This window comes from Pelophylax lessonae (genome assembly GCF_965119305.1).
Source record: "Pelophylax lessonae genome assembly, chromosome: 7".
NCBI lineage: Eukaryota > Metazoa > Chordata > Amphibia > Anura > Ranidae > Pelophylax > Pelophylax lessonae.
Genome location: NC_138774.1, coordinates 283,436,268 through 283,457,689, shown reverse-complemented (window position 1 = coordinate 283,457,689; position 21,422 = coordinate 283,436,268). Strand labels below are relative to the sequence as shown.

The window sequence follows — 21,422 nt, the reverse complement described above, 5'->3', positions numbered from 1 at the left end:
TATATATATGTGTGCGTGTGTGTGTGTATATATATATATAATATATATATATATATGTGTGTGTATATAATATATATATATATATATATATATATACACATATATATATATATATATATATATATATATATATATATATGCATATGCATTACACACACCTATACATACATATACACACATACAGGACATATATACATAAAATTATTTTTTATTAATATAATATTATTATTTCATTATATCTTGAGATATACACACACATATATATATATATATATATATATATATATATATATATATATATATGTGTGTGTGTTAATAATTTGTATTATGGTTTGATATATTTTAAACATATTTTTATTAAAATTATATTTGATATATTTCTGTGTATGTATGTATGTATGCATGTATGTGTGTGTATATATATATATATATATATATATATATATATATGAAAAATAAATGGATCGTGTCTTTATGTCCTGTATTTCTGTGTAATAAATAAATAAACAAATATATATATATATATATTTTTTTTTTTTTTTTTTATTTATTACTATATTCAACATTATATTTTGACATGTTCTAATGTTATCCTAATGTTGTTCTTATTACTAGAGTAATGTTCCTACATAATAATATAATGTTTTGTATATTTTTAGTTCTCCATTATAATAATTATATATTTAATATATTTATCATTATTTAAATTTCACTTTTATTTTACGGTGCGTTTTCTACATCCATCTTTCTTATTTTCAAACGTTAGTTTCATTTGAGGATTCAAGCTGATTTTTTAATATTTTTTTATTTCATCTTAAGTTTTTATAGTGACGTGTCCTTTTTGTACTTTTATCGATCTAGAGAGATTTACATATTTCATGTGTACGTGCTCCCTGTGCATGTATTTTATCATGTGTTCATGGTCCCAGTGCATGTATGTTATCATGTGTTCATGGTCCCTGTGCATGTACATTATCATGTGTTAATGGTCCCTGTGCATGTACATTATCATGTGTTCATGGTCCCAGTGCATGTATGTTATTATGTGTTCATGGTCCCTGTGCATGTACATTATCATGTGTTCATGGTCCCAGTGCATGTATGTTATCATGTGTTCATGGTCCCTGTGCATTTATGTTATGTGTTCATGGTCCCAGTGCATATATGTTATCATGTGTTCATCGTCCCAGTGCATATATGTTATCATGTGTTCATGGTCCCAGTGCATATATGTTATCATGTTTTCATGGTCCCAGTGCATATATGTTATCATGTGTTCATCGTCCCAGTGCATACATTTTATTATGTGTTCATGGTCCCAGTGCATATATGTTATCATGTGTTTATGGTCCCAGTGCATGTATGTTATCATGTGTTCATGGTCCCTGTGCATGTACGTTATCATGTGTTCATGGTCCCAGTGCATGTATGTTATCATGTGTTCATGGTCCCTGTGCATGTATGTTATCATGTGTTCATGGTCCCTGTTCATGTATGTTATCATGTGTTCATGGTCCCAGTGCATGTACGTTATCATGTGTTCATGGTCCCTGTGCATGTATGTTATCATGTGTTCATGGTCCCAGTGCATATACGTTATCATGTGTTCATGGTCCCAGTGCATGTATGTTATCATGTGTTCATGGTCCCTGTTCATGTATGTTATCATGTGTTCATGGTCCCTGTGCATGTATGTTATCATGTGTTCATGGTCCCTGTTCATGTATGTTATCATGTGTTCATGGTCCCTGTTCATGTATGTTATCATGTGTTCATGGTCCCTGTGCATGTATGTTATCATGTGTTCATGGTCCCTGTGCATGTACGTTATCATGTGTTCATGGTCCCAGTGCATGTATGTTATCATGTGTTCATGGTCCCAGTGCATATATGTTATCATGTGTTCATGGTCCCTGTGCATGTATATTATATTCATGTCTACATGGTCCCTGTGCTGCTGTGGCAATATTATTATTATTATTATTATTATTATTATTATTATTATTAATAATAATAATAATAATAATAATAATAATAATAATATTCGTAGTAGTAGTAGTATTTTTATTATTCAGGATTTATTTAGCACCAACAGTTTGGGCAGCACAGGAAGAACATAAGAACGTACAGTTACAATACAATTCAATACAAGAGAGTTAGGAGGGCCCTGCTCGCGAGAGCTTACAATCTAAAAGGGAGGGGGAAAGTGATATAAAATCATTTAAGGGAGGGGCAAGTGATACAAAATTTTCTACCGGTCTTTTGGATGCTTTTATAATTGTAATATTTTATCAAACTATATACATGCGGATATTTTCTAATTTCTTTGTAAGATTTTACTGTAAGAGTTTTGGTTTTGCTGTCTATGTGTGTGTGTTGGGATTTGTCCTGATTCTAACGTTTTAATAGAGGTAGCGCCACATTTTATAGTTGTATATAGTTTAATGTTGGCAGCTTCCTTGAATTCTTTTGATTTTATATATTTTTATTTATTCTATTCTCTTTTTTTTATTGATTGATTATTCATTGGTTGGTGCATAAGTGGCTTGGTCTTTCCTTTTATTACTCTAGTGTAAAAGTTGTATTTCTTGCATTTATTTAACTTTTATTTCACTGTATATACTTTTACATCTTTTATATCTTTTTATCTTTATATCTTTTATATAACTTGGCGTTCTTTTTGATCTTTATCTAGAATGGCTGACATCATTTGTGGTCACGTCTGTACGTTACATGTGCATTGTGACCAGATTGTTAGCATGTGATACCTGTGCAGGTGTCGTAAAATAATAAATACATTTTTGTATGTTCTTGCGTGCCTTAGTCTGTAGTGAACGTAACAATTGATTATTTATTTTTCATATTCGATTTAAACCAATGTAAGTAGCAATGAAGGGCTAGACAGGGACCAGTAGTGTCAACCATTTTTTTTTCCAGTACTGTATATAGCTTGTTGGATCTTATTGATAATATAGTTCTTTTAAATCAATCAATCAATTAATAAATCAATACATCAGTAAATAAAATTGCTCCATAAGCTAAACTTGTGGAGGAATTTTTTTTGTTTGTTTGTTTGTTTTTTTGTTTTTTACAGTTCTTTCAAATAAATCAATCAAAAAAAAATCAGTTAAAAAAATAAAATTGCTCCATAACCTAAACTTGTGTAGAAAACAGTATTTTTTCTAAATACTGTTCTTTTAAATAAATCGATTAAAGAATAAATCAATAGGTTAGTAAATAAGTTAGATTGTTCCATAAGCTAAACTTGTGTTGGAAAATATTTTGAAAAAATACAGTTCTTTCAAATCAATAAAAAAATCAACATGTCAGTAAATGTGTATTGCTTCATAAGCTAAACTTTCTAAATACAGTTCTTTCAAATAAATCAAAGAATAAATCAATAGGTTAGTAAATAAATTGTATTGCTCCATAAGCTAAACTTGTATAGAAAAAAATATTTTTTTCTAAATACAGTTCTTTCAAATAAATCAATTAATGAATACATCAATATGTTAGTAAATACAATATATTGCTCCATAAGCTAAACTTGTGTAGAGAAAAGTATTTTTTCTAAATACAGTTCTTTTCAAATAAATCAAAGAATACATCAATATGTTAGTAAATAAATGATATTGCTCCATAAGCTAAACTTGTGTATGAAAAATGAGTTAAAAAAATGCGTTTTTTTCTAATCAATTAAAAAATAAATGAATAAGTCAGTAAATATATATTGCTCCATAAGTTAGACATGTGTAGGGAAAAAAATAAATGTTTTTATGATTTTTTTAATTTATTTAAAAGAACTATATCCATACGTCAGTAAATAACTACAATTGCTCCATAAGTTAAACTTGTGTAGGAACAATGAGTTTTAAAATATATTTCTTTCAAATCATTTAAAAAAAAAAAAAAAAATCAATACATCAGTAAAATAATAAAATGGCCCATAAGCAAAACTTGTGTAGGAAAAATGATAAAAAAAAGTCAGTAAAACAATAATATTGCTCCATAAGTTAGACTTGTGTAGGAAACATGATTTAAAAAAAAAAAAAAAAAACAGTTCTTTCTAATCAATTAAAAAATAAATCAATAAGTCAGTAAAAATATATTGCTCCATAAGTTAGACATGTGTAGGAAAAAATATATATATATATACTGTATATATATATATATTTTTTATCATTTATTTTTTCATTATTTATTTAAAAAGAACTATATAAATAAGTCAGTAAATAACTACAATTGCTCCATGAGTTAAACTTGTGTAGGAACAATGTTTTTTTTTTTTTTTTTTTTTTTTAATATAGTTCTTCCAAATCAATTAAAAAAAATAAATACATCAGTAAAATAATAAAATTGCCACTTAAGCGAAACTTGTGCAGGAAATGTTTTTTTTTGTTTTTTTTAAACAGTTCAAATACATAAATTAATAAATTAATAAAATAATAAAATGGCCCCATAAGTGTAACTTGTGCAGGAAATGTTTTTTTTTTTTTTTAAACAGTTCAAATACATAAATTAATAAAATAATAAAATGGCCCCATAAGTGTAACTTGTGCAGGAAATGTTTTTTTTTTTTTTTTTTAAACAGTTCAAATACATAAAATTAAAAAAAAATATTAATAAATCAGTAAAAAAAAAAAAAATTGCTCCATAAGTTAGACTTGTGTAGGAAAAATAATTTTCTCCATATTTTCTGATTTAATTCGAGGTAATTGCTGATGACATCCACACGCAGGCACATGTTAGTGTCTCCTCGAGGTGCCTGGAGCAAGTATCTCAATGTACAGATTCCTTGGTGTATAAGAACCCCCTGGGGATAGGATTAGGTATTTTATCAGGGAGGGGAGACAAAAGCCAGATCTGCAAAGGACGGTCCTACCTGTTCGACAAGATTCTGCCAGCAGATATACAGAAATATAAATACACACCTACCTACCTACAAAGAAAATTAGCTCTGATGTGTGTTTTCCTAATCACTTTCATCTAACCCTGCTTTGATTGTAAAATAATTATAACGCTTGTAATTATTTAATTAGCTGGAAGGCAGAGTAACCTGATTTCCAATGGTATTCATATTAAACCAGTATTTGATTTAATTGATACATTATGCTTAAAGTGGAACTAAAGGTCAAAAATGCTTACCTTCGTTCCTATGGTCCGTCCCCCACAGGTCCCTCACCGACACCGGCATCTTCTGGGTGCCGGTCTTCGGATGTATCATTTTTGCCTTTATTTTTCAACTTTAGTTCCTCTTTAAAAGATATCTAAAGCCCAAGTAATTTTTGGATAGAGTGTGGAAGGGTTAAAACTCCTGACTTTTCTTTTTTTTTTGTGGTCTGTGTACCATTGAGGATATTTCTGTTCACGTCTTGTCCTATAGACCAAATGAAGTGAGGGACTTCCCCTCTGAGCTGTCATCGGAACAGGTGTCCCCGATTGGAAGAGTCCACCTCCGTTTCTGTTCTGGTCACCACTCAAAAGTTTGGATTACTTATTGCTGTAATCCAGGGGGTTTCCAAACTTTCTAAACAAAGGGCCAGTTTACTGTCCTTCAGAATTTAGGGGGCAAAACTATGGCCAGTGGGAGAAGATAACGCCTAAGGCTTGGTGGTCACCCAGAGTAAAAAAAAATTACGTAACATCCCTGTGGTTGGTAGGAGAAGCAGTAATGCCCCATCTTTGAGGCCAGTTTGGAGGGATAGTGCCCAATTGTTGGCATCAGTAAGAGTAATCGTGCTCCATCATTGGTGTCAGTGGGAGAAATAGTTCCCCTTCCTTGGTGTTACTAAGTGGATTACTGCTCCATCATTGGGGTCAGTGGAAGGAATAGTGCCCCATCATTGGTATCAGTGGGGGGAATAGTGTCCAATCATTGGTGTCAGTGGGAGGAATAGTGTCCCATCATTGGTGTCAGTGGGAGGAATAGTGCCCCATCATTGGTATCAGTGGGGGGAATAGTGCCCCATCATTGGTGTCAGTGGGAGGAATAGTGTGTCATCATTGGTGTCAGTGGGAGGAATAGTGCCCCATCATTGGTGTCAGTGGGGGGAATAGTGTCCAATCATTGATATCAGTAGGAGGAATAGTGCCCCATCATTGGTGTCAGTGGGAGGAAAAGGGCTCCATCATTGGTGTCAGTGGGAGGAATAGTGCCCCATCATTGGTGTCAGTGGGGGGAATAGTGTCCAATCATTGGTGTCAGTGGGGGGAATAGTGTCCAATCATTGGTGTCAGTGGGAGGAATAGTGCCCCATCATTGGTGTCAGTGGGAGGAATAGTGTGTCATCATTGGTGTCAGTGGGAGGAATAGTGCCCCATCATTGGTGTCAGTGGGGGGAATAGTGTCCAATCATTGGTATCAGTAGGAGGAATAGTGCCCCATCATTGGTGTCAGTGGGAGGAATAGTGCTCCATCATTGGTGTCAGTGGGAGGAATAGTGCTCCATCATTGGTGTAAGTGGGAGGAACAGTGCCCCATCATTGGTATCAGTGCGAGGAATAGTGCTCCATCATTGGTGTCAGTGGGAGGAATAGTGCCCCATCATTGGTGTCAGTGGGAGGAATAGTGCCCCATCATTGGTGTCAGTGGGAGGAATAGTGCCCCATCATTGGTGTCAGTGGGAGGAATAGTGTCCCATCATTAGTGTCATTGAGAGAAATAGTGCCATTTTGTTGTCAGCAGAAGGAATAGTGGGGTTGATTTACTAAAATTGGATAGTGCAAAATCTGGTGCAGTTGTGCATGGCAGCCAATCAACTTCTAACTTAGCTTGTACAATTAAGCTTTGACGATAAAACGTGGAAGTTGGTTGGTTTTTTATGCAGAGCTGCACCAAATTTTTCACTCTCCAGTTTTAGTACATCAACTCGGTGGTCAGTGGGAAGAATGTTCCTTACATTGGTGATCAGTGGGAAGAATGTTCCTTACATTGGTGCCCAGTGGGAACAATGTTCCTCATATTGGTGCCCGGTGGGAAGAATGCTCCTTACATTGGTCATCATTGGGAAGAATGTTCCTTACATTGGTGCCCAGTGGGAAGAATGTTCCTTAAATTGGTGCCCAGTGGGAAGAATGCTCCTTACATTGGTCATCATTGGGAAGAATGTTCCTTACATTGGTGCCCAGTGGGAAGAATATTCCTTACATTGGTGCCCAGTGGGAAGAATATTCCTTACATTGGTGCCCAGTGGGAAGAATGTTCCTGACATTGGTGCCCAGTGGGAAGAATGTTCCTTACATTGGTGGTCAGTGGGAAGAATGTCCCTTACATTGGTGCCCAGTGGGAAGAATATTCCTTACATTGGTGCCCAGTGGGAAGAATGTTCCTTACATTGGTGCCCAGTGGGAAGAATGTTCCTGACATTGGTGCCCAGTGGGAAGAATGTTCCTTACATTGGTGGTCAGTGGGAAGAATTGTCCTTACATTGGTGGTCAGTGGGAAGAATGCTCCTTACATTGGTGGTCAGTGGGAAGAATTGTCCTTACATTGGTGGTCAGTGGGAAGAATGTCCCTTACATTGGTGCCCAGTGGGAAGAATGTACCTTACATTGGTGGTCAGTGGGAAGAATGTTCCTTACATTGATGCCCAGTGGGAAGAATGCTTCTTACATTGGTGGTCAGTGGGAAGAATGTTCCTTACATTGATGCCCAGTGGGAAGAATGCTTCTTACATTGGAGGTCAGTGGGAAGAATGTTCCTTACATTGGTGATCAGTGGGAAGAATGTTCCTTACATTGGTGCCCAGTGGGAAGAATGCTTCTTACATTGGTGGTCAGTGGGAAGAAGCTTCCCATTACAGACAATAAGCATTATCCCTAGTGTCATTGATTACTTACCTGAGAAACGCGAGGAGAAGCTCCACTGGTCCCATTCTCGCGGTTCTGCTGAGAAGTGTTGGTGCGAAACTATTGAGCACCATCAGCCATGAGATCACCCCATCACTGCTCACTGCTAAAGGAGACCCTATAACCCTCTTGAGGAACCCTAAGGTTCCACAGAACCCTGGCTGAGATAGGCTGCTCTAAAATGAGGACCATCCACTTTATGCTGTCATCAGAAGAGATGTCCCCAGTCGAAGATAAACACTGTAAATCATTTTCTGGTGACAACTCAAAAGCTTGAATTTCCAATCATATTCTGTACCGGTGACAGCAGCACAAATAGAGAGGATGAATTTCTCCATTGGGAATGAAGACGGCAACGAAAACCTTTACAGGACATACAAATGGGTGCCAAACCACAGATTAAGAGTCCAAAGTGCCTTTAAATTGTTGGTATTAGAATCACATAAATACAGCCAATGTGTGTAAGGGGCAACAAAATGCCCCTTTAACGCCTCTCAGTAGAAACGGAATAGATGGCTTGGGTAATATATTGAGGCAAGATTGGCGATTGTAGCTCAGAGCAGAGTTGTATATGGCTTTGTATGTTAGTATTTTGAATGTTATTTGTTGTGCAATTGGAAGCAAGTGTTGGGTTTGGCATAGAGGGGCGGCGGACACTGAATGGTTGGAAAGGCAGGTGAGCCTGGCAGTAGCATTCATGATGGACTGAAGGGAGGATGGCCTGTGTAGAGGTAGACCAACGATAATGGGGTTGCTATAGTCAAGGCGAGAGATAACATGGGAGTGAATCAGAAGCTTGGTGGTGTCATTGGTTAGGAAGGGGTGTTTTCTGAGAATGTACAAAGGTAGAGGTCTACAAGATTTGGACATTGATTGGATTCGGGGCTGAAAGGACAGGTGAGAGTCCAGGATTACATCTAGCGCCCTGATATGACTGGGCAGAAGAATAGTTGTGTTATTGCCCCCAGGGCTTTTTTTTTCTCAGAGAATAGGTGCAGGTACTCCAATCTCCCCCCCGAGTCACCCCTTGTCTCCACCTCTGACCTACCTCTGAGCAGTGTCCCTTGTCTCCACCCCTGACCTACCTCTGAGCACTGTCCCTTGTCTCCACCCCTGACCTACCTCTGAGCACTGTCCCTTGTCTCCACCCCTGACCTACCTCTGAGCACTGTCCCTTGTCTCCACCCCTGACCTACCTCTGAGCACTGTCTCTTGTCTCCACCCCTGACCTACCTCTGAGCACTGTCCCTTGTCTCCACCCCTGACCTACCTCTGAGTACTGTCTCTGGTCTGAACCTCTGAGTAGTGTCCCTGGTCTCCACCCCTGACCTACCTCTGAGCACTGTCCCTTGTCTCCCCCCCTGACCTACCTCTGAGCACTGTCCCTTGTGTCCACCCCTGACCTACCTCTGAGCACTGTCCCTTGTCTCCACCCCTAACCAACCTCTGAGCACTGTCTCTGGTCTCTACCTCTGAGCAGTGTCCCTGGTCTCCACCCCTGACCTACCTCTGAGCACTGTCTCTGGTCTCTACCTCTGAGCAGTGTCCCTGGTCTCCACGCCTGACCTACCTCTGAGCACTGTCCCTGGTCTCCACCCCTGACCTACCCCTGAGCACTGTCCCTTGTCTCCACCCCTGACCTACCTCTGAGCACTGTCCCTGGTCTCCACCCCTGACCTACCTCTGAGCACTGTCCCTGGTCTCCACCCCTGACCTACCTCTGAGCACTGTCCCTTGTCTCCACCCCTGACCTACCTCTGAGCACTGTCTCTGGTCTCTACCTCTGAGCAGTGTCCCTGGTCTCCACCCCTGACCTACCTCTGAGCACTGTCCCTTGCCTCCGCCCCTGACCTACCTCTGAGCACTGTCCCTTGTCTCCACCCCTGACCTACCTCTGAGCACTGTCCCTTGTCTCCACCCCTGACCTACCTCTGAGCAGTGTCCCTTGTCTCCACCCCTGACCTACCTCTGAGCACTGTCCCTTGTCTCCACCCCTGACCTACCTCTGAGCACTGTCCCTTGTCTCTACCCCTGACCTACCTCTGAGCACTGTCTCTGGTCTGAACCTCTGAGCAGTGTCCCTGGTCTCCACCCCTGACCTACCTCTGAGCACTGTCCCTTGCCTCCGCCCCTGACCTACCTCTGAGCACTGTCCCTTGTCTCCACCCCTGACCTACCTCTGAGCACTGTCCCTTGTCTCCACCCCTGACCTACCTCTGAGCAGTGTCCCTTGTCTCCACCCCTGACCTACCTCTGAGCACTGTCCCTTGTCTCCACCCCTGACCTACCTCTGAGCACTGTCCCTTGTCTCCACCCCTGACCTACCTCTGAGTACTGTCTCTGGTCTGAACCTCTGAGTAGTGTCCCTGGTCTCCACCCCTGACCTACCTCTGAGCACTGTCCCTTGTCTCCCCCCCTGACCTACCTCTGAGCACTGTCCCTTGTGTCCACCCCTGACCTACCTCTGAGCACTGTCCCTTGTCTCCACCCCTAACCAACCTCTGAGCACTGTCTCTGGTCTCTACCTCTGAGCAGTGTCCCTGGTCTCCACCCCTGACCTACCTCTGAGCACTGTCTCTGGTCTCTACCTCTGAGCAGTGTCCCTGGTCTCCACGCCTGACCTACCTCTGAGCACTGTCCCTGGTCTCCACCCCTGACCTACCTCTGAGCACTGTCCCTTGTCTCCACCCCTGACCTACCTCTGAGCACTGTCCCTGGTCTCCACCCCTGACCTACCTCTGAGCACTGTCCCTGGTCTCCACCCCTGACCTACCTCTGAGCACTGTCCCTTGTCTCCACCCCTGACCTACCTCTGAGCACTGTCTCTGGTCTCTACCTCTGAGCAGTGTCCCTGGTCTCCACCCCTGACCTACCTCTGAGCACTGTCCCTTGTCTCCACCCCTGACCTACCTCTCAGCACTGTCCCTTGTCTCCACCCCTGACCTACCTCTGAGCACTGTCCCTTGTCTCCACCCCTGACCTACCTCTGAGCACTGTCCCTTGTCTCCACCCCTGACCTACCTCTGAGCACTGTCTCTGGTCTCTACCTCTGAGCAGTGTCCCTGGTCTCCACCCCTGACCTACCTCTGAGCACTGTCCCTTGTCTCCACCCCTGACCTACCTCTGAGCACTGTCTCTGGTCTCTACCTCTGAGCAGTGTCCCTTGTCTCCACCCCTGACCTACCTCTGAGCAGTGTCCCTGGTCTCCACCCCTGACCTACCTCTGAGCACTGTCCCTTGTCTCCACCCCTGACCTACCTCTGAGCACTGTCCCTTGTCTCCACCCCTGACCTACCTCTGAGCACTGTCCCTTGTCTCCACCCCTGACCTACCTCTGAGCACTGTCTCTGGTCTCTACCTCTGAGCAGTGTCCCTGGTCTCCACCCCTGACCTACCTCTGAGCACTGTCCCTTGTCTCCACCCCTGACCTACCTCTGAGCACTGTCCCTTGTCTCCACCCCTGACCTACCTCTGAGTACTGTCCCTTGTCTCCACCCCTGACCTACCTCTGAGCACTGTCTCTGGTCTCTACCTCTGAGCAGTGTCCCTGGTCTCCACCCCTGACCTACCTCTGAGCACTGTCCCTTGTCTCCGCCCCTAACCTACCTCTGAGCACTGTCCCTTGTCTCCACCCCTGACCTACCTCTGAGCACTGTCCCTTGTCTCCACCCCTGACCTACCTCTGAGCACTGTCCCTTGTCTCCACCCCTGACCTACCTCTGAGCACTGTCCCTTGTCTCCACCCCTAACCTACCTCTGAGCACTGTCTCTGGTCTCTACCTCTGAGCAGTGTCCCTGGTCTCCACCCCTGACCTACCTCTGAGCACTGTCCCTTGTCTCCACCCCTGACCTACCTCTGAGCACTGTCTCTGGTCTCTACCTCTGAGCAGTGTCCCTTTTCTCCACCCCTGACCTACCTCTGAGCACTGTCCCTGGTCTCCACCCCTGACCTACCTCTGAGCACTGTCCCTTGTCTCCACCCCTGACCTACCTCTGAGCACTGTCCCTGGTCTCCACCCCTGACCTACCTCTGAGCACTGTCCCTTGTCTCCACCCCTGACCTACCTCTGAGAACTGTCCCTGGTCTCCACCCCTGACCTACCTCTGAGCACTGTCCCTGGTCTCCACCCCTGACCTACCTCTGAGCACTGTCCCTGGTCTCCACCCCTGACCTACCTCTGAGCACTGTCCCTTGTCTCCACCCCTGACCTACCTCTGAGCACTGTCTCTGGTCTCTACCTCTGAGCAGTGTCCCTGGTCTCCACCCCTGACCTACCTCTGAGCACTGTCCCTTGTCTCCACCCCTGACCTACCTCTCAGCACTGTCCCTTGTCTCCACCCCTGACCTACCTCTGAGCACTGTCCCTTGTCTCCACCCCTGACCTACCTCTGAGCACTGTCCCTTGTCTCCACCCCTGACCTACCTCTGAGCACTGTCTCTGGTCTCTACCTCTGAGCAGTGTCCCTGGTCTCCACCCCTGACCTACCTCTGAGCACTGTCCCTGGTCTCCACCCCTGACCTACCTCTGAGCACTGTCCCTTGTCTCCACCCCTGACCTACCTCTGAGCACTGTCTCTGGTCTCTACCTCTGAGCAGTGTCCCTGGTCTCCACCCCTGACCTACCTCTGAGCACTGTCCCTTGTCTCCACCCCTGACCTACCTCTCAGCACTGTCCCTTGTCTCCACCCCTGACCTACCTCTGAGCACTGTCCCTTGTCTCCACCCCTGACCTACCTCTGAGCACTGTCCCTTGTCTCCACCCCTGACCTACCTCTGAGCACTGTCTCTGGTCTCTACCTCTGAGCAGTGTCCCTGGTCTCCACCCCTGACCTACCTCTGAGCACTGTCCCTTGTCTCCACCCCTGACCTACCTCTGAGCACTGTCCCTTGTCTCCACCCCTGACCTACCTCTGAGCACTGTCCCTTGTCTCCACCCCTGACCTACCTCTGAGCACTGTCCCTTGTCTCCACCCCTGACCTACCTCTGAGCACTGTCCCTTGTCTCCACCCCTGACCTACCTCTGAGCACTGTCCCTTGTCTCCACCCCTGACCTACCTCTGAGCACTATCCCTTGTCTCCACCCCTGACCTACCTCTGAGCACTGTCTCTGGTCTCTACCTCTGAGCAGTGTCCCTGGTCTCCACCCCTGACCATCCTCTGAGCACTGTCCCTTGTCTCCGTCCCTGACCTACCTCTGAGCACTGTCCCTTGTCTCCAACCCTGACCTACCTCTGAGCACTGTCCCTTGTCTCCACCCCTGACCTACCTCTGAGCACTGTCCCTTGTCTCCACCCCTGACCTACCTCTGAGCACTGCCCCTTGTCTCCACCCCTGACCTACCTCTGAGCACTGTCCCTTGTCTCCACCCCTAACCTACCTCTGAGCACTGTCTCTGGTCTCTACCTCTGAGCAGTGTCCCTGGTCTCCACCCCTGACCTACCTCTGAGCACTGTCCCTTGTCTCCACCCCTGACCTACCTCTGAGCACTGTCTCTGGTCTCTACCTCTGAGCAGTGTCCCTTTTCTCCACCCCTGACCTACCTCTGAGCACTGTCCCTTGTCTCCACCCCTAACCTACCTCTGAGCACTGTCTCTGGTCTCTACCTCTGAGCACTGTCCCTGGTCTCCACCCCTGACCTACCTCTGAGCACTGTCCCTTGTCTCCACCCCTGACCTACCTCTGAGCACTGTCCCTGGTCTCCACCCCTGACCTACCTCTGAGCACTGTCCCTTGTCTCCACCCCTGACCTACCTCTGAGCACTGTCCCTTGTCTCCACCCCTGACCTACCTCTGAGCACTGTCTCTGGTCTCTACCTCTGAGCAGTGTCCCTGGTCTCCACCCCTGACCTACCTCTGAGCAGTGTCCCTTTTCTCCACCCCTGACCTACCTCTTAGCACTGTCCCTTGTCTCCACCCCTAACCTACCTCTGAGCACTGTCTCTGGTCTCTACCTCTGAGCACTGTCCCTGGTCTCCACCCCTGACCTACCTCTGAGCACTGTCCCTTGTCTCCACCCCTGACCTACCTCTGAGCACTGTCCCTGGTCTCCACCCCTGACCTACCTCTGAGCACTGTCCCTTGTCTCCACCCCTGACCTACCTCTGAGCACTGTCCCTTGTCTCCACCCCTGACCTACCTCTGAGCACTGTCTCTGGTCTCTACCTCTGAGCAGTGTCCCTGGTCTCCACCCCTGACCTACCTCTGAGCACTGTCCCTTGTCTCCACCCCTGACCTACCTCTGAGCACTGTCTCTGGTCTCTACCTCTGATCAGTGTCCCTGGTCTCCACCCCTGACCTACCTCTGAGCACTGTCCCTGGTCTCCACCCCTGACCTACCTCTGAGCACTGTCCCTTGTCTCCACCCCTGACCTACCTCTGAGCACTGTCCCTTGTCTCCACCCTTGACCTACCTCTGAGCACTGTCTCTGGTCTCTACCTCTGAGCAGTGTCCCTGGTCTCCACCCCTGACCTACCTCTGAGCACTGTCCCTTGTCTCCACCCCTGACCTACCTCTGAGCACTGTCCCTTGTCTCCACCCCTGACCTACCTCTGAGCACTGTCCCTTGTCTCCACCCCTGACCTACCTCTGAGCACTGTCCCTTGTCTCCACCTCTGACCTACCTCTGAGCACTGTCTCTGGTCTCTACCTCTGATCAGTGTCCCTGGTCTCCACCCCTGACCTACCTCTGAGCACTGTCCCTTGTCTCCACCCCTGACCTACCTCTGAGCACTGTCTCTGGTCTCTACCTCTGAGCAGTGTCCCTTGTCTCCACCCCTGACCTACCTCTGAGCACTGTCCCTGGTCTCCACCCCTGACCTACCTCTGAGCACTGTCCCTTGTCTCCACCCCTGACCTACCTCTGAGCACTGTCCCTTGTCTCCACCCCTGACCTACCTCTGAGCACTGTCCCTTGTCTCCACCCCTGACCTACCTCTGAGCACTGTCCCTTGTCTCCACCCCTGACCTACCTCTGAGCACTGTCTCTGGTCTCTACCTCTGAGCAGTGTCCCTGGTCTCCACCCCTGACCTACCTCTGAGCACTGTCCCTTGCCTCCGCCCCTGACCTACCTCTGAGCACTGTCCCTTGTCTCCACCCCTGACCTACCTCTGAGCACTGTCCCTTGTCTCCACCCCTGACCTACCTCTGAGCACTGTCCCTTGTCTCCACCCCTGACCTACCTCTGAGCACTGTCCCTTGTCTCCACCCCTGACCTACCTCTGAGCACTGTCTCTGGTCTCTACCTCTGAGCACTGTCCCTTGTCTCCGTCCCTTATCCACCTCCTAGTACTGCTTCTTTTTAGAGAATACAGAGCCAAGTATCATTTTGTGGTGTGAAGTCATTTGTATAGAATGGGTTAATGATAATAGACTCCCCAGCAACAATAGATCAGCCCCAGGCTGCCACCAGACTTCAGGTCTGGTAGGGTTTAATGCATGGTACGTCTTCTCAAGTAGAAATTTAGATCTTGGGGGAAACTCGTTAAACAAAATCTTATGCTGTGTGACTTTCTTGTAGGACACGTTCACACAAGGAACACTCTTTTATCATTGCAGTTTTCTGGTATGTTACAAAGTAACATACTTGTGCTCTGGAATCGGTGACAGCAGAGATACAAAGCAGACATATATGAAACATTAATGATTGCCGTTAGCCATCTCAGGTGTGCAAGAGGGCACGAACGCAGGAGTGGCTGGTTAATCATTAAATCTATTTCTATTGTAATATCGCAAAGTTACCTCATTTCATACAGCCTGTATGGTGGAGATAACAAATATTGCCTTACCTGTGATTGTGGAAAACTTCTGGAGGCAAAACATACACATACCCAAATGTATCTGTTTATAGTCTTCTACAAGTCTACAAGCAATGCTTCAGAGCTAAAAAGGGGTTGCAAAGATATTCAAAAACAGTTATGGAATCCACAAATAGTACACTACAAGGCCAACAGTTTGTGCACCATCACACCTACACTATATTACCAAAAGTATTGGGACGCCTGCCTTTACGCCCACATGGACTTTAATGGCATCCCAGTCTTAGTCCGTAGGGTTCAGTATTGAGTTGGCCCACCCTTTGCAGCTATAACAGCTTCAACTCTTCTGGGAAGGCCGACCACAAGGTTTAGGAGTGTCTATGGGAATGTTTGACCAAGGGCCGGCCCTACCATGGGTCCCACTGGGTCCATTGGACCCAGGCAGCAAATTGACTCCCAAGATTTTTTTGTGCCATCAGTTTGCAGCGTGTTACGGGTGGCATTTCCCTATCTCATAGTGCCGCCCGTAGTGCAAACTGATGAGTATGGGGAGGCAGAGAATCTCCTCGGGGGAACTTCCCTCACGTGATCGTGGTGTGTGCCAGTGGCGGTTGGTGCTCGATATTTTAGGGGGGCGGCATACCAATGGTGGGACAGCGGCGTCCAGAGGCCTCCTAACCTTAGAAGGCAGGTGACAAGGATCCGAGGTAGGGCTGCTGCTCCGTGCTCCAGGTTCTCCTTGTTTCGGGGATGTTGCTTCTCCTCCCGGCCGAACAGAAAGTAGGTTCTGAGACCCCAATTGGCCGGGAGTCCTAAGACTCCCTGGCCAATCGGGTCTTAGGAGCCACCTGCTGTTTGGTCAGGAGGAGAATCAGGAGGACAATAGCAAATATTAATTCGCTATTGTCACACAACTGGGTTGGCTCTGCGCTCCGAGCCCACCCTTTTTAAAAAAACTCCATTGAAATTCATGCTTCCAGCACCCTGCTTGTAGATTAGGGTCCGGGCGCATAGATTAGGGGGCGGCGCCCCTGTGCCCCGTATGGACGGACCACCACTGGTGTGCGCAATGACCTCAGATATCAGCCCACTCAATCTCATGCAGGGCAGGCTGGATCTTCTAGGGCGGTGGGCACGGTAGACACAGGAGTGACAGGAGAACTGAGGACAGACAGTGGGTGTTTGGTGGACCGGTCTGGTGGTGAATTATGGAAGAAGATAACATTATATATATTTTCTAAAGGTTATATTTATAGAAAATAATGAATGGGGGGGGGGGCCTTTTGTTGGGCGTGATTTTTTTTTTTGCTGGGGGAGGGGGCGCTACAGTAGCTCACAAAAGTGTGTACACCCCTTACATTTTGGTAAATATTTTATTATGTTTTTTTTCATATGACAACACTGAATAAATGACACTTTGCTACAATGTAAAGTAGTGAGTGTACAGCTTGTATAAAAGTGTAAATTTGCTGTCCCCTCAAAATAACTCAACACACAGCCATTAATGTCTAAACCGCTGGCAACAAAAGTGAGTACACCCCTGAAAATGTCCAAATCGGGCCCAATTAGCCATTTTCCCTCTCAGGTGTGAATGGGGAGCAAATGGTTGACCATAGAAGTTGAGTGCACGTGCTCAGCATCATATCCAGAGGTTGTCTTTGGGAAATAGACGTATGAGTGCTGCCAGCATTGCTGCAGAGGTTGAAGGGGTGGAGGGTCAGTCTGTCAGTGCTCAGACCATACGCCGCACACTGCATCAAATTGGTCTGCGTGGCTGTCATCCCAGAAGGAAGCCTCTTCTAAAGATGATGCACAAGAAAGCCCGCAAACAGTTTTGCTGAAGACAAGCAGACTAAGGACATGGATTACTGGAACCATGTCCTGTGGTCTGATGAGACCAAGATAGACTTATTTGGTTCAGATGGTGTCAAACGTGGGTGGCGGCACCCAGGTGAGGAGTACAAAGACAAGTGTGTCTTGCCTACAGTCAAGCATGGTGGTGGAAGTGCCATGGTCTGGGGCTGCGTGAGTGCTGCCGGCACTGGGGAGCTACAGTTCATTGTGGGAACCATGAATGCCAACATGTACTGTGACATACTGAAGCAGAGCATGATCCCCACCGTTCAGAGACTGGGCAGCAGGGCAGTATTCCAACATGATAACCACCCCAAACACACCTCCAAGACGACCACTGCCTTGCTAAAGAAGCTGAGGGTAAAGGTGATGAACTGGCCAAGCATGTCTCAAGACCTAAACCCTATTGAGCAGAGTGGAGGAGCGCAAGATCTCTAACATCCACCAGCAAAAGTACCCTGTTCCTATTTTACCTTGAAGGAATTTTTATGTTCCGAAACTTGTTGGATATGGATGTGTCAGTGTGAAGCTTTTTGTTGGGTTGGATATCCACATCCTATGACCCACCTGGCTTCCTTGACTGAACCTATGGTACATGTGTGGTCAATTGTTTTATAATTTGTAATGTGATAGCGTCACTTTTTATTATGTGAAATAATTTTATTGATTTTACACTCGTATTACTGCACTCTTTTTCTGCCCATAAAGTCCCACCTGGTGGATTCTCTTTTTGTGTTCCATATCTTCAGGGATGTGGCAGATGTTCTTTAGGAAAATATAACACCGAGCTCTTTATTTGCTTTGATTGTACACGGGGCACAGTCATGCTGGAACAGAAAAGGACCTTCTCATAGGGCTTTGTGCAGGCCACTTGCCAGTGGAGGCCGGTGCGTTGGGGGTGCAGGGGCGCCGCCCCCCTATCCATGCGTCCAACCCCCTAATTTGCATGTGGGGCGCCGGACGCATGGAGTTCAATGGGGCTTTTTTTTTTTTTTTTGTCACCCGATTAGAGCCAGAGGCTCTAATAGGCTTCAGCAAAGGGTGGACCCGGGGCGCAGAGTAGTGCGCCCTGAGCCCACCCATTGTGTGACAATAGCGAATGAAAATTCACTATTGTCACACGGATCCTCCTCCTGGCTAATCAGGAAGTGGGTCCGATACGCACTTCCTGATTGGCCGAAAGGCAAACCCCAGGCCATTGGCCGAGGAGGAGGCGGGAGGACTGAGGACTCGAGGAGACGTCGGGGGACTGAAGAGAAGCCGCAGCTACAGGTAAGTGCACTGGTCTCGGGGGGGGGGGGGGGGGGGCTTGGCACGCTGTTCACTCTGCATTGAAAGGGGGCACATTGGCATCTCTGCATTGAAAGGGGGCACGCTGGCATCTCTGCATTGAAAGGGGGCACGCTGGCATCTCTGCATTGAAAGGGGGCACGCTGGCATCTCTGCATTGAATGTGGGCACGCTGGCATCTCTGCATTGAAAGGGGGCACGATGATCTCTGCATTGAAGGGGGCATGGTGGCATCTCTGCATTGAACGGGGGCACGCTGATCTCTGTGCATTGAAAGGGGGCACGCTGGTCTCTGTGCATTGAAAGGGGGCACGCTGGTCCCTGTGCATTGAAAGGGGGCACGCTGGTCCCTGGGCATTGAAAGGGGGCACGCAGGTCCCTGTGCATTGAAAGGGGGCACGCTGGTCCCTGTGCATTGAAAGGGAGCACGCTATGCCTTAATTACTGAAGGCCCCTTTCACACTTTTGTGACCTCAAAGTCACGCAATTTTTTTACAGCGTTTTTTGCCGCAAAGCAATGCCTATTACATTTTTCTGTTTGCGCCACTGCCACTTGCATTGCTGAACATCAAACTCATCAAACCATGGTCTTTACAAAGCTAGCTTTCAACATCTGGACTTAATACATAATTGTGTGGGGCCAAGGCTGCAGGGAGGTCCTATAGGATTTGATTATCCAGGAAGAGGGTATTTCAAGAGCTCTCTGGGTTCTGGCGTAGTCATGAGTGCAAATGGAGCCCAGTTCTAGAAATTCTTCCTTATATTAGTAGCCTCCAAGATTAGAACACTTCCTGTTCAAGGGTCATTCTGGCAGGTTAGTAAATACTGGGGAAACATGTGACCGGCACAGATAAGATGATGGATAAGATGTCAGAAAATATGGAAAGAGGTTCTCGGAAGAGCTTACAGTCACTATGGGCTATCAGTGCACTTGCAGCTGGGACTGTCCAGTTGGCACTTTATATTTACTGTATCTTCTAAACATTATCGGGGGCAATGACACTACTGCACAGCATTGTGCTGATATCACTGTCCATGCTTCACACCCACCAGAATACATACAATATTCTGCATGTCTGCAACCCAAAAACATAGTAAGGGGAAATGATTAAGGATAGTGTGCAAAGAGTATGGAATCAGGCAGTATGTACAGGAGGGGAGTGTGGAGGGTATGACAGTGGGCAGTATGTACAGGAGAGGGGTGTGGAGGGTATGACAGTGGGCAGTATGTACAGGAGAGGAGTGTGGAGGGTATGACAGTGGTCAGTGTGTACAGGAGAGGAGTGTGGAGGGTATGACAGTGGGCAGTATGTACAGGAGAGGAGTGTGGAGGGTATGACAGTGGGCACTATGTACAGGAGAGGAGTGTGGAGGGTATGACAGTGGGTTGTATGTACAGGAGAGGAGTGTGGGGGGTGTGACAGTGGGTTGTATGTACAGGAGAGGAGTGTGGAGGGTATGACAGTGGGTTGTATGTACAGGAGAGGAGTGTGGAGGGTATGACAGGGGGCAGTATATTCAGGAGGGGAGTGTGGAGGGTATGACAGTGGGCAGTATGTACAGGAGAGGAGTGTGGAGGGTATGACAGTGGGCAGTATGTACAGGAGAGGAGTGTGGAGGGTATGACAGTGGGCAGTATGTACAGGAGAGGAGTGTGGGGGGTATGACAGTGGGTTGTATGTACAGGAGGGGAGTGTGGAGGGTATGACAGTGGGCAGAATGTACAGGAGGGGAGTGTGGGGGGTATGACAGTGGGCAGTATGTACAGGAGAGGAGTGTGGAGGGTATGACAGTGGGCAGTATCTACAGGAGAGGAGTGTGGGGGGTATGACAGTGGGCAGTATATACAGGAGAGGAGTGTGGGGGGTATGACAGTGGGCAATATGCACAGGAGAGGATTGTGGAGAGTATGACAGTGGGCAGTATGTACAGGAGAGGAGTGCGGAGGGTATGACAGTGGGCAGTATGTACAGGAGAGGAGTGCGGAGGGTATGACAGTGGGCAGTATGTACAGGAGAGGAGTGCGGAGGGTATGACAGTGGGCAGTATGTACAGCAGAGGGGTGTGGGAGGGTATGACAGTGGGCAAGATTGCTGTTACTATATGTTTTCAGTTTAGTAGTTGGGTTGCTATTGGGTATACACATTATATACAGTATATAGATATGCATCTGCCCCTATTTCCTCTCTAATACAAATATGCTGTATGACCTGTTTAGCATACAAGTGAATAAATCAGCCGGGGGAGTTTGTAAAGCTTTAGCAGATGTAAACCCTTATAGAAGTCCAAAGAAAACTGCTGGTGGCATATCGTGAAATTCAGTACATGTAAAGCTTTATTACTCGAGGACAAGCAACACAAAGCCAACCTGGGACCTCCTATAGCGCATTTTACCTGCCAACTAGGCTTAATCGTTAGCTTCTATTGGCATGCTTTTTATAAAAAAAAACATTAATTTTTGTTATTAAAAAAAAATATATAACATCTAAAATAAAATATTAATAATATTAATTATTAATAATATAAAATATACAATACTAATAATAATGCATGCTTTTTTAAAAACAATGCATTTTAGCTGCCAACTAGGCTTAATCGTTCGCCTCTATTGGCAAGCTTTTTATAAAAAAATATTGATATTATTGCTATAAAAAATGATATAATATGTAAAA

General features: G+C 46.0%; 1 protein-coding gene across 1 annotated transcript in view; it reads left to right on the top strand.

Annotated features, from left to right (window-relative positions):
* LOC309559683 (Krueppel-like factor 5) overlaps nucleotides 1-21,422 on the top strand; it is a 67,243-nt gene that overhangs the window by 636 nt on the left and 45,185 nt on the right. The window lies entirely within an intron of this gene.